Below are 13,886 nucleotides of genomic sequence, written 5' to 3'. Positions count from 1 at the left end.
AAATTAGTCTGTTTCTCTCAATATTAACTGTGCTTCATAACTCCTTAGGAATTTATAAGGAGAAAATGTGCCTACCACCACCACCCCCTTTTGCTCCTCAACCAGTCTCTTCTTCATGAACAGATCCCACCATCCTAAGGAAGACCTCCTTCTGGGAATGGGAAAACTATTCTGCAGAGGCAACATTCCCATCATCTTGAGTCCCAGGCGAGGATCCATAGGGTTTTGCCCCATTGGTCCAGGAGGCTTTTGGCCTTTATTATGATTTAATTTGTCTTCATTAACTAAGCAGTTAATATGGCTGCTTCCTCATTCATCCATCCAGCATAATATGCAGATTCTCTCTCAAAGTTTATGTTCAAAGCCAAATTTTCTGGTCAGTAAAGAGTTTAAGACGTACTGCCAACACTTGCTGAGTCACAAAGTGATTTTAGTCGCTGCTTCTTATTTTTGTCCTTTTCATTTCCCTGAGCATTCTGCCCAGAAGCAATGGCCTTTCGCTATCCTTTCATACTCGATCTGAGAAAATGTTGCTGATGCTTTTGGTAGCAACTGGAGGTTGATTTGTCTTGAAATATTTATTTAATCTTTGTTTCAGTTACAATAATTGTATTCTGTTTACTTCTTTTTCCTCATCCTGATTCCTTCCTAGGTACCTCTCAGCAACATGCAACCACATGAATGCAAGTTGGGCTGACTTTTGGGAAGGCTACATCTTAAATTTCCAAGAAGTGATGTAGCTTTTTCCATCTCCTACTCAATTACTTCAGTCATTGTTTTCATGAGAGGGATTTATGACTATTGTGAAGGGAGAGCAAATGTTTATGCTACTGCTGTCATGGGCTTTGGTATCCATGAACATTTAGTGGGGCTAGCATAAAAGAGAGCAATATAACTTTTATGAGTCCATGCAATTGTGTGAGAAACGACAATGAGTAGAGCTCTGTGAACAGTAGGGGAAAAAACTGTCCATAAATATTTAATCCTAGTGGAAAGTGAGCTCTGTGAACAGCAGGGAAATACTGTCCGTAAATATTAATTCCTCTTGGAAAGTGAATGTTCCTTCAGTTGTATTTGTGAACCTTTCCTATTCGCTTTTCACAAACATTTGTGCAAAATCAAGCTTTACTGGTGTAAATACTTGTGAAAAGTTTCAAAGCCTGACCATTCTGTCATCATCAAAAGCTCATTTTGAATAGTAGATTCAGTTTTAAAATGAGCAGTTTGCAATTCCCGTCATGGTGGTGGTTGAGTTAATTTTATTACAGTAGCACCACTAAGATTAGGGCACTTCTGTGCTAAGTGCTGTATGACTGCAATGTAACAGGCAGTCCCTGCATCCGAAGTTTTACAGTTTGAACAGAACAGGGCAGTTCCAGCTCTTATGAAAGTCAATGGAAAGATTCCCATTGATTTCCATGGGAGTTGGATTGGGTACTATACATTAGAATTACAATGGCCACTGCTAAACTGCAGCCACATCTTGAGTGAAACAACGGTTCTGTTAGCAACACTAAGACAACGAGACAGATATTGAACAATATTAATACAACTGAATTCCCAGTGGGAATTTAGGAAGGAAGAATGAAATTTCCTGTGCTGGAATCTGTCAGAGGTACTGGAGTTTAAACTTCTATGTTTATGAACTGTACCATGGACTAGTTAATGGCTACAAGTGGACCGAACCTTGGTTTCATGTGTCATCTGACATATGGAAGCTGCAGCATTACAGCCCCCTCTGCGCTTTGGTGCTGACTCTGAGACAAGAGCACCTCCTATTGAATCACCAAACACCACTTAATGCAGCACCTGCAGTGTGTGAGATCCGATGAGCTCCAAGATTGAATCTCTATTAAGACTGATAGATTCTACGTCTATTACTGCCTTCATGATGATCAATGAGGCTTGGGATTAGGAACAAAGGAATATCCCATGCTTGACCCTTATGGAAAAGAACTTCAGAGAGCTTTGAGAACCATCCTATGGAATTCAATACAGAACTATATTCCTATTATAGAATTGTAAATGGTTTAAAAAGCCTGGAGCCAGAATTTCTTTCTTTATTACATTTTAACATTTGTATATTATATTAAGATCTCTAGAACCCTAATAGGTTTATCCTAGTTAAATTATCAAATTTGTCTTTGAGAAACATTTGAGATTATTACAGTAGTTTGCATGTGGCCAAATAAATAATGCATGAAAATGCAGAATGCAGAATGTGGTTAGTGCTTTTTCTACCTAAATTTCAAAAGGTAACTCTCTAGTCGGTAACTTCCCTGATTTCCCTGATTTCCCTTCCCCCTGCCACCCACCCCCCAGCTAAAATGTGAAATTTCTGAACTAAAAACTAGAACTAATTCTAATCAAGTAATTACATTATTTTATTTTACAATTAAGAAAATATGTAATTTTAAGTTCTCAAGTGACTATGGGTTAAATATTTTGTACATCTTGGTTTGAACTAAATGTTACACTTAAATACACCTCTACAGTTGAGCTGATTTAATCAGCAGGTGGCATCACTGGGGTTGCGTGACTAAAGGAGAGCAGAATTTGGCCTTGCAACTTACAGAAACCACCCTCTGAGTAACTGTATTGGATGAGTTTATGAATGGATGTTTATTGAAGACTGAGAGCCTGATCATGTAAAGTTTTGTATCAGACATGTCTTGCTTGTGGGGCTTGCAACATGACAGCAACCACAAAGACTATTAAAATCCCTTTGTATCACACACACTCATATACACACAAATCAAACCTCCTGCACAAAGAGGTGCCCTCAAGAACAATCAATACACGCTTATACAGTAGCATGTATGATGCATGAGCTACTTTAAACCTTGTTCTGTAAAATTCACAAAGTGCTGTTGCCTTTCACTTTTGCTGGATTGTACCAAATGAAGATGTATTTTGGAACAAATTGCCAGCGCAAACAATGCCATCAGTTACCCCTGTGCAAATTTTACATTCAGTGAGGTTATATAGGAGAGAATTTGACTCATATACAACCAGACATTGAAGAAGGTGGATTTTGTTTAGTGTGTTGAGACTTTTGTGGTAGTTTTATTATAGATCTCTGGATATTCTTGTGTTTTATTTTGATTCTAGTACCCAATCCAGAGAGAGCCTGGTGTACTACAATGATCAGCACAATTAATTCTAGTAGGAGCTTTCACCTGTCTCTGTATTATTAATTACCAGCATTAACTCTAGCTACCTTTGACTAGTAAATCCAAACTTTTCCCAATATTAGGGATGTTTGGATCAGGCTCGCCTTCTATCTTAGGTTTGCTATAGCGCCCATCACCATACTTTCAATACACATGTATTGTGCAAGAAGTTCTGCAATAATTTTCTGTTGGGTCATCAATAAATCAGTAATTGTCCCCAGTTCACTGACACTCTAGGAATTTGAAAAGTGGACCATTCCAGCTCCTAGTTTCATCCAGATACTCTTCTTCTGCTTTATGAAAGTTCTTTCTTCTGTTTAGTATCCCTTGAAAACAGTCCACATGAAATCTATAAGGATACAAAGCACTGTATTAACCTAAGTGGGCATCTGTAGCATTCACTAGTAATAAGAAAGAGAGACTAAGCCAAATGCTCCACTAGACCAAAAGGGCATAATATACCTGCGCATACATTTAATACAAAAAGCCATTTGATAGGATGTTTTAGTGAAAAATTAAACAGTGTTCTCTCATTCTTGTGCTACCTTTCTTTATGCAATAGACATCAAACACTGTGACTGAAACAAAATCCAACAAATTCTCATCCAAACAAGCCCAGGCAAATCAAAATCCCTTTCATGGAAATCAACCTTCCAACCAAATAGGCAGCTGCATGACACTGTAAGTGAATGCATTAGCCTATCAACCTGAGGCGTGGAGGTTTAATTCCTGGCATTATGTAGAAAGGCAAACAAATGTTGAGGTCTTCTCCAAGTCCATATTTGTGCACACAAACAAAACACACCATACATTTGATCATTAATGTTCAAGGGAGGGCCAGGTCTGGAACAGCAGGCTTGATGCAAGTAAGGACTGAAGTGCATTGACAGAGCTCTGTGGGGCAGTTTGCACAATGCCTACAGCCATGCCTGTCTCACATCAATGTTCATTACTCCCTGATTTTGGTGAACACTAAATTCATTCACTTGTTGATTTAAAATAAGTTAAAATCAAAGGACCAGATTGACTCCTCCTCCTTCACAAATGAAGAGCATAGAGAGCCAGCAGATCCTGGTCTAGGAGTCACTGAAGGTGTGGATACCACCTTTTGCGGTATCATTCTGCCCTTCCTTTCCCTCTACAGAAGATCTACGTTGGGCTTTAAATGGGGGTTATGAGCCACTGGCATTGATGCTGGAATTAGGGGGTCTGTCACACCCCCTGGCTTGAAGTGGTTTCCACTATATACAGTTTGATTCAATGGCTCTCAGCACCCGCACTATACAAATTGTTCCAGCACCCCTGTCTCCCACATGAAATCCACAGGACTTTTCTAAATAAGTTTACGTTGATCCTGACAGCATTAACTTGACCAGGCCTCTCTGAGACCACAATTTAGGAATAAATTTTGAGGACATGACCAACAGCCTCAGGGGACAACCTGTCAACACAGCCCTTGCAGAAAAAAATGCTGGCAGATCACCATAGAGGGGTTAGGATCCAGTGACAGGCCCTAGCTCTCTTCATGAATGATCTGTACTTCAACAGACCCCTGAGATACGCATGGGTCTTGCTTGAAGAATGCACTGGAGACTTTCTGAGGAGAAGTTAGGAAGGATGGCCTACTGAATAACGCACTAAACTGGGACTCGAAACCTGGATTCAACTCTTGGCTCAACCACAGACTTCCTGAGTGATCAGGATTAAGTTATTTAAACTTCGCTGTGCCTTAGTTCCCTCACTATAAAATAGGAGAAATTATGTCCAATCCCATGGGTGTTGGGAGGAAAAAATTGTGAGGTGCACACACACTACAGTAATCAGGGCCATATATTCCAAGATAGGTAGAGCCCCATATAGTTTCTTCGCTTGAATGAGAGTAATTTTCACAGTACTTTTGCATTTACCATTGCAAATCTAAGATTCCTGCTACTGTTCACAGCTATTATAGTTAGCCTACACTTACTAATTCCTCTTTCCCCATAACTCTTAGGAAAATATAATTTTCTTTGCTTTTAAAGACACACAGATAGTTGAAAAAAATGTCCCATTACTCTTCAAAATCTTGGAGCAAATAAGTGGATTGTCTCACTGAGGTAACAGGAAACTTTTAAATTATCTTCACTTTAAATGTGTTTCTCTATCCTTTTCCAATTTCCACTACCATTTTTTACCTTTGGACAAAGGATGAAGGAAAATGTTGGATATTAGTGTGAATACATTATACATTTTACTTGTGCAGTAGTTGATCTATTCTGTTCCTGGAAAATTGATTTTTATTAGCTTATTTTAAGTTTACCTTGATCCAGTTCCAGATCTTACTTACCTATCTCACCTCCAGATTAGCTTCTGATAATCTTTTTGACACTGAGATTTTATTCTTTAACTGCGCCTGAAATTTGAATTATGAACAGGATTGATTTCATTTTGTCTTTTTGTCTGACCTTAATAAATGTCCTATTTTGGACAGAGAAAGTTGTACCTTACCACCCCGTGAAATTACATGACTGAAATTATTAGTTACATACATTAACAGAAGCACTTTTATGTATGTGTGGCAATGAATAATATATAATGCACGTGTTTATATGAATTTGTTATTACATCCGGGAGTGTGTATCACACAGTTCTGTGATTTATCACATGGACATCACCTCCCTATAGGTAGTGTGTGTGTCTGTGTGCGTATATATATATGTGTGTGTGTGTGTGTGTGTGTGTGTGTGTGTGTGTATACACACACAATACCTATAAGAAGGTGATGTCCATGTGATAAATCATAGAGCTATGTGATAAAAACATTTATCATACATCTTTGACTTTCTCTCTCCCGCTCCACTGGAGCATCTCACATTCCAAAACACTGGACAGTGACAACCTGCACAGACAACCAAGTCACTGCTCTGCAGATCTCCTGAATAAGGAGCTGGGCCAAGAACGCTGCTGACTAACTCTGTGCCCTTGTGGAATGGGCAGTCAGGATAGCTGGTGGGGGAATACCTGCCTGTTCGTAACGTGTGCAAATGCACAATGTGATCCAGGAGGAGATCCTCTGAGTTGAGCTGGGAAGGCATTTAATCCCATGCTGCACCATATACGTGCATGCGGCCATATAACCTAAAAGTCTGAGGCAGAAACAGGCTGTCGTAATGGGGTGGTTCCTGACATGCGCTATTAGCCATGCCATTGTCTGAAATTGGCCCTCTGGGAAGAAGGCCCTGGCCCGTGTGGAGTCAAGCACCACTCCAATTAATTCTATTCTTTGCACTAGAGTGAAAATAAACTTCTGATCATTTATTAACAGGCCCAGAGCTTGGAAGGTAGACTGTATGAGGTGAATTTTGGATTCTACCTGAGCCATGGACTGGTCTTTGACAAACCAGTCGTTCAGATACAGATAGACTTGCACATCCTGTCTTCTCAGGAAGGCTGCCACTACCACCAGGTACTTTGTAAAGACCTGCGGGGCCACCAACAGGCTGAACAGGAGAACCACGAACTGATAACGGGCTCTGTTCACGACAAACCTGAGAAACTTCCTGTAGCCTTGGAAAATTGAGATATGGAAATAAGCATCTTTTAAGTCCAGGGCAGCATACCAGTCCACAGGATCCAGGAAGGGGATGGAAGACAGGGAGACCATGCAGAACTTTAGGCTCCTGAAGTAGCCGTTGAGAGAGCACAGGTCTAGAATAGGTTGGAGACCACCCTTGGCTTTTGGGATTAGGAAATAGCAGGAGTAAAACCCTTTCCCTCTTAGGTCCTGTGGAACCTTTTCCATGGCCCCCACTCACACGAGGGCTTGTACTTCCTGGACTAGAAGTTGCTTATGCGAAAGGTCCTTGAAAAGGGCATAGAAATGAACTGGAGCATGTAACCCGTCTGCACCATATTCAGCACCCAGCAGTCCATGGTGATGAGAGACCACATCGAGCTGAAATGGGACAGGCAGTCTGAAAATAAAGGGGACACCGGATCCGGTAATGCGGGAACTGGTATAATGATCTCAGGTGTACCATCAAAAGGAGTGTTTCGGGCCCCCTGAGTGCCTGGGAGGGCCTGACGAGAACACTGAGGTAGGCAGGGATGGCTGCCTATGCCTAAAACCCCTGTTGCATTTCTTATGCAGATGTTGGTGGGACAGCAGGGCCAAAAAATGGCCAGGCTGCTGAGACCTATAATGCTTCCTCAAAATTGACAGAGTATAAGGCCCAGGGATTCAGAGGTGCTCACTTTCTAATGTCACCCCCGACTCCGCCTCAGGCCTCATCCCCATTCCACTCCTTCCCCCAATGCTCCACCCCCCCACCTGCCTCTTCCTGCCCTGTTCTGCCCCCACCCCTGAGCATGCCCCATTCTCGCTCCTCCCCCTCCCTCCCAGCACCTCCTGCATGCCGTGGTACAGCCGATCACTAGCACTTGGGAGGCTCTGAGGGGAGGGGGAGGAGCTGATCAGGGGGGATGCCAGTGGGTGCTGAGCACCATTTTTTTCCATCAGTGCATATACAGGGACTTCAGGGTAGCTCTGGAGTCCTTCAGCCCATGGAGCTTTGTGTCCATCTGCTCCAAAAAGGATCATGTCCCTTCAAAGGAGAGGTCCTGAAGAGATTGCTGAACCTCAGTTGGGATGCCAGAGGACTGTAGCCACAAACTCCTACTCATGGATACCACTGAAACCAGGGCTTCACATCCCTCCTAGTGAAATAATGTTTCCTAATATCCAACCTAGACCTCCCCCATTGCAACTTGAGACCATTGCTCCTTGTTCTATCATCTGCCACCCCTGAGAACAGCCAAGCTCCATCTCTTTGGAACCCCCCTTCAGGTAGTTGAAGGCTGCAATCAAATCCCACCTCACTCTTCTCTTCTGGAGACTAAACAAGCCCAGTTCCCTCAGCCTTTCCTCATAAGTCATGTGCCCCCTGATCATTTTCATTGCCCTCTGCTGGACTCTCTCCAATTTGTCCACATCCTTTCTGTAGTGGTGGGCCCAAAACTGGATGCAATACTTCAGATGTGGCCTCCCCAGTGCTGAATAGAGGGGAATAATCACTTCCTTTGATCTGCTGTCCAATATACCGTTAGCCTTCTTTGCAACAAGGGCACACTGTTGATTCATATCCAGCTTCTTGTTCACTGTACACTGTAATCCCCAGGTCCTTTTCTGCAGAACTGCCGCTTAGCCAGTCGGTCCCCAGCCTGTAGCAGTGCATGGGATTCTTCCATTTTAAGTTCTCCTTATGGAAGTCCAGCATAAGCTGGACCCAGGAGAAGCCCCAATACCAAAGTTCCTTATGAAGCATGCTGGACTAGCAGCTAGTTCAAAATCCACCTTACAGAAATACTGGTGTGTCATGCTCCAAAACAGTCATACTTAGTCGTCTCACAGCTGATGAAGTTAAGATGCAAGCTCCAAGCACTGCAGGATGGACCTCTGTACACATCATTTCAGAGGGACCAGTCAAGACTGAGTCCACACCCATAGGCGTGCTCAGCCCATTTCATTAGGGTGTGCACCCAGGAAGCCCCACCCTAGCCCCGCAACCCATCCACTTCCTCCTACTTCCCGCCCCCTGACTTCCCCCCTCAGAACTCCAACCCCCCCCGCTCCTTGTCCCTGACTACCCCCTCCTGGGAATCCTGCCCCTAACTGCCCCCTAGGACTCCACCCCCTACCTAAGCCTCCCTGCTCCTTGTCCCCTGACTGCCCCGACCCTTATCCACACCTCCGCCCCCAGACAGACCCCCCCAGGACTCCCATGCATATCCAACTGCTCCCCATGCCCTGACAGGACCCCCAGAACTCCCGACCCATACAAGCCCCGCTCCATGCCTTCCCCAACCCCTCTCCACACCCCTGCCTCCTGACAGCTCCCCCAGAACTCCTGACTCATTCAACACCCCTCCCAGCTCCTTGTCCCCTGACCACCCCCTCCAGAGACTCCCCCACTAACTGCCCCCCCCAGGACCCTCCTTGCTCCCTGTCCCCTGACTGCCCTGACCCCTAGCCACCCCCCACCCCTGAGAGACCCCCGGGACTCCCATGCCCCATCCAATCCCCCCTGCTCCCTGACTGACCCCTCCAGAGCCCCCGCCCCTAACTACCACCCCAGGATCCCACCCCCATCCAACCCACCCTGCTCCCTATCCCCTTACTACCCCCACCCCTTATCCAACCCCCCTGGCTCCAGACCCTTTACCATGAGATGAGGCTCCTAGCCTCCCCGTGGAGCCAAATACCGCCCCTCAGGAGCGCGCAGCTCCGGCCCCCAGGGCACTGTGCACATGCCGCAGCATGGCTCCAGGGGAGGGGGGGGAGTGTGGCTGACTCCCCGCGGAGCCCCGGCCCCCAGAGCGCTGCGCGCGGCAGCATGGCTCCAGGGGAGGGGAGAAGGTGGGGGAGGGGCCAGCGGCTTGCTGCGTTCGGCCGGGCACTCCGGCCCGGGAGCGCGGACCCTGTGGCTTGCCGCGCTGGGGAGTGGAGCCATTTGCCCGCCCCCGCATTAGGGTGTGCCGAGGCACACCCGGCACACGTCTATGTCCACATCTTAAGGTAAAAGACAGTTACCTTTTCTGTAACTGGTGTTCTTTGAGATGTGTTGCTCATGTCTATTCAACAATAGGTGTGTGTGCTTGCCATGTGCACTGGTGTTGAAAGTTTTTCCCCTAGCAGTACCAGTAGGGGAGCACCCCAGTGACCCCCCTGGAGTGGCACCTCCATGGCGCAGTATAAGGGGCATGCTCCCCCCAACCTCAGTTCCTTCTTGCCAGACAACTCCCACAAAGGGGAAGGAGTGTGGGATGTGGAACAGACATGAGCGTCACATCTCGAAGAACACCAGTTACAGAAAAGGTAACTGTCTTTTCTTCTTTGAGTGATTGCTCATGTGTATTCCACAATAGGTGATTCTAAGCTCTATCTGTTGGTGGTGGGTAGGAGTTCACAAATTCTCAGGACAGAGCACAGCCCTGCCGAACCCGGCGTCCTCCGTTGTTTGGGAGATGATCGCATAATGCGAGGAGAAAATGTGAACTGAAGATCACATGGCAGCCCTACAAATGTCCTGGATGGGGACATGGGCCAAAAAGGCAGCCGACGAGGCCTGCGCCCAAGTCGAGTGCGCCTTCACAATTGACGGCGGGAGGATTCCCACCAGGTCCTAACAGGTACGGAAGCATGATGTGATCCAGTTGGAGAGCCGCTGAGTGGAGATCGGCCAGCCCTTCATGCGTTCGGCTGAGGCGATGAACAGCTGCGAGGACTTTCTGAACGGTTTAGTCCACTTCAGGTAAAAGGCCAGAGCCCGTCTCACATCCAGCGTGTGGCGGCGGCGCTTTTCACTGGACGCATGGGGTTTGGGGCAGAGGACCAGCAAGAAAATGTCCTGATCCATGTGGTAGGCAGAGATCACCTTCGAGAGGACCGAAGGATGTGGGCAGAGCTGGACCTTATCCTTATTGAAAACCACGTACAGGGGTTCAGAGGTCAGGGCCCTGAGTTCTGAGACCCGCCTAGCTGATGTGATTGCCACCAGGAAGGCTACCTTCCACGAGAGGTGCGACCGGGAGCACATAGCTAGCAACTCAAAAGCGGGGGCCCGTGAGGCGGGCCAGCACCAGCTTCTGGTCCAACTGTGGGACTGGGGCCCTGACGTACAGGAAGAGACTATCCAATCCCTTGAGGAATCGGCCAGTCATAGCATGGGAGAATACTGTGTGGTCCTGCATCAGTGGCTGGAAGGCCGATATGGCCACCAAGTGCACCTTGATGGACAAGGGCGCCAGGCCCTAGGCTCTAAGGGGAAGGTGGTAGTCCAAAATGAGCTAGATCGGGGCAGCCACAGGGGAAACGCCCCACTCATCGGCCCATCGGGAGAACCGAGACCCCTTTGCTAAGTAGGCTCAGCGCTTGGAGGGTCACCTGTTTTCTAAGAGGACACGCTGAACCCCTTCCGAGCACGTCCTCTCCTCCTGGCCTAACCATTGAGCAGCCATGCTGTGAGGTGGAGGAGGCGGCCCTGGTCCTGGGAGAGCAGGTCCTGGTGGGACGGCAATGGCCACGGCAGGGTAACCGCCAGGTTTGTGATGGTCCCATACCAACGCTGCCTGAGCCATCCTGGGGCAATCAGGAGGACCCGGGCCCTGTCCATCGTTATCTTTTCCAGGACCTTGCCTGTCAGTGGGAATGGGGGAAATGCATAGAGAAACTGGCCCGACCAGGACAGGAGGAAGGCATCAGAGATAGCGCCCCATCCCAGCCCCACCCTGGAGCAGAATCGGGGACAGTGATGAGTCTGCTGGGTCATAAACAGGTTCACCTGGGGAGTTACCCACTCTTGGAAAAGTCTGTACACCACCTCTGGGTGAAGGGACCACTTGTGCTGAGAGAAGTCCCTGCTCCAGCAATCCACCCACGAGTTCTGGGCGTCCAGTAGGTAGTAGGCCTGTAGGCAAATGTTGTGGGCTACACAGAAGTCCCACAGCCTGAGGGCTTCCTGGCAGAGGACAGAGGATCGGGCCCCACCTTGCCTGTTGATGTAAAACGTTGAGGCCATTTTGTCCATGAGAACCCTGATCACCCGGCCCTCCAGGTGTGAGTGGAAGGCCATGCATGCCAGCCACACTGCCCTGAGCTCCTTGACATTTATGTGGAGGGCCAGGTCATGTGCAGACCACAGACCTTGGGTCTGAACGTCCCCCACATGGGCTCTCCACCCCAGGTCTGATGCATCAGACACCAGTTCCATCGACAGGGGCCTGTCTCTGATCGGGACCCCGTGGGAGCATGTTCCTGGGGGAAGACCACCATCGTAGGGAGGCGATCACCGGTTCAGGCACAGTGAGGACTTTGTCCATCCTGTCTCTGGCCTGGGAGAACGCCGAGGCTAACCAGAGCTGGAGGAGCCTCATCCTGAGTCTGGCATGGCGGACCACATATGTGCACTCCAACATGTGACCCAAGAGCTGGAGGCACACACTGGATGTTGTCACTGGAAACCTTGTGACCGTGTCGATGAGCCCTTTAAGGGTCTCGAAACTGTCTGACAGGAGGGAGGCTTTGGCCAACGTGGCGTTCAAGACCGCCCCAATAACTCTATGCGTTGTACTGGGACTAACGTGGACTTGGTGTCGTTTACCAACAGGCCCAAAGTGGCGCACGTGGACCGAAGGAGCGCCACATGATCCCACACCTGCAACCAGGAGCTGCCCTGACCAGTCACTCCTCCAGATAGGAGAAGATCTGGACCCCATGGTGCCTGAGGGAGGCTGCCACCACTGACATATACTTTGTAAATGCCCTGGGGGCAGTGTACAGGCCAAATGGGAGGGCCACGAATTGGTAGTGTTCCTGCCCAACCGTGAAACAGAGGACGTGTCTGTGCCCCTCGAATATATGGATGTGGAAGTACGTGTCCTGCAGATCAAGGGTGGCGTACCAGTCCCTGGGATCCAGGGAGGGAATGATGGAGGCCAGGGAGACCAAGCAGAACTTGAGCTTCACCATGTACTGGTTCAGGCCTCGCAGATCCAGGATGGGCCTGAGCCCCCCTTTGGTCTTCGGGTTGGAGAAGGGAAGCTCTATTGTGGGTGAATCCCTGATGAGAACTGGTAGGGCACCCTCGGGCATCCCGTCAAAACCGCTGTTTCCCTGACTGCAATAATGGGTCAGTGCCGAAGTAGTGGGTTTGTGACTACTGTGTGTATAGGTAGCTACTCTGGCCCCTGAGTGCAAAGTGGAGGGGGCAGGACTACTCCCACTCTCTAACTCCTCCCTGCCCACCAGCTCCCAGTGGGCAGCCTGGGGTGAGCAGCCCTGCACTCCCCCCTGCAGCCAGCGTGAGGATCTGTGCAGGAGATGGGGGGGCGGGGGTTAGTCCCTGTGCAACTAAGCCGGCTACTCTAGCCTGGCATAGTGGAGGGAGGGTGACAATCTAGCCCTGAGTAAGTTTGTCTGAGTAAGCACCGTACAAAAATAGTGTGAACAGGACTTAGTCCACAGGTAGCAAATGAGATTCTTAACGCCCTTCGTTGCTGTAATGCAGCATCTGGTCCTATGGCTTCATTTCAGCTCTTGGAGTTGTTCTGCACTATCTCTGGCGTTTGGACCCCAACGCTGACTGCTATACTCAGCTATCTGTAACCTTCCCACTGATGGCAATAGAGGTTTGTTTGAGCAAGGACTTCATGCCTGAGCCCATTAAGTCTGTAATTGTTACTGGCAATGTATTCCATACCCCTGCATCCCCCGCTCCCCCCCACCCCCCGAAGAGAAAGCAACAAACTTTTTATTTTAGCATCGGCTTAAAACGTTTGGGCTAGATCCTTAATACTCTATGCACGGAGAGAAAGGAATGCTGCTGGGCCATTGGTTAGGGAGCTGGGGGTGCGTGTGGGTTCAAGTGCCTGCTCTACCCCAGACTGCCTGTAGGATTCTTGGGCAACTCACTTAGGGCTAGATCTACAAAGGGACTCGGGCAGCTTTGTACATATTCATCTGCGAACCCTTAGGTGCCTACAGGGTTGGGTTGCAGCTGAGTGGGGGTTATGAGGATGTCAGTTACACCCAAAGTGTCAGTTAGGCTGTGGGACTTAGGTGCCTATCTGAGCACCCTAACCACTGGGTCACTGTCCATCATGGAGTGGAGGTCTCTCTGGGTATGGCTACCCAGCAGGAGAAAAAGACCTGCGGCAGAAAGTCTCAGAACCCAAGTC

This window comes from Malaclemys terrapin, chromosome 2 (assembly GCF_027887155.1).
Source record: "Malaclemys terrapin pileata isolate rMalTer1 chromosome 2, rMalTer1.hap1, whole genome shotgun sequence".
NCBI classification, from domain to species: domain Eukaryota; kingdom Metazoa; phylum Chordata; order Testudines; family Emydidae; genus Malaclemys; species Malaclemys terrapin.
Note: the sequence above shows the minus strand (reverse complement) of the source record.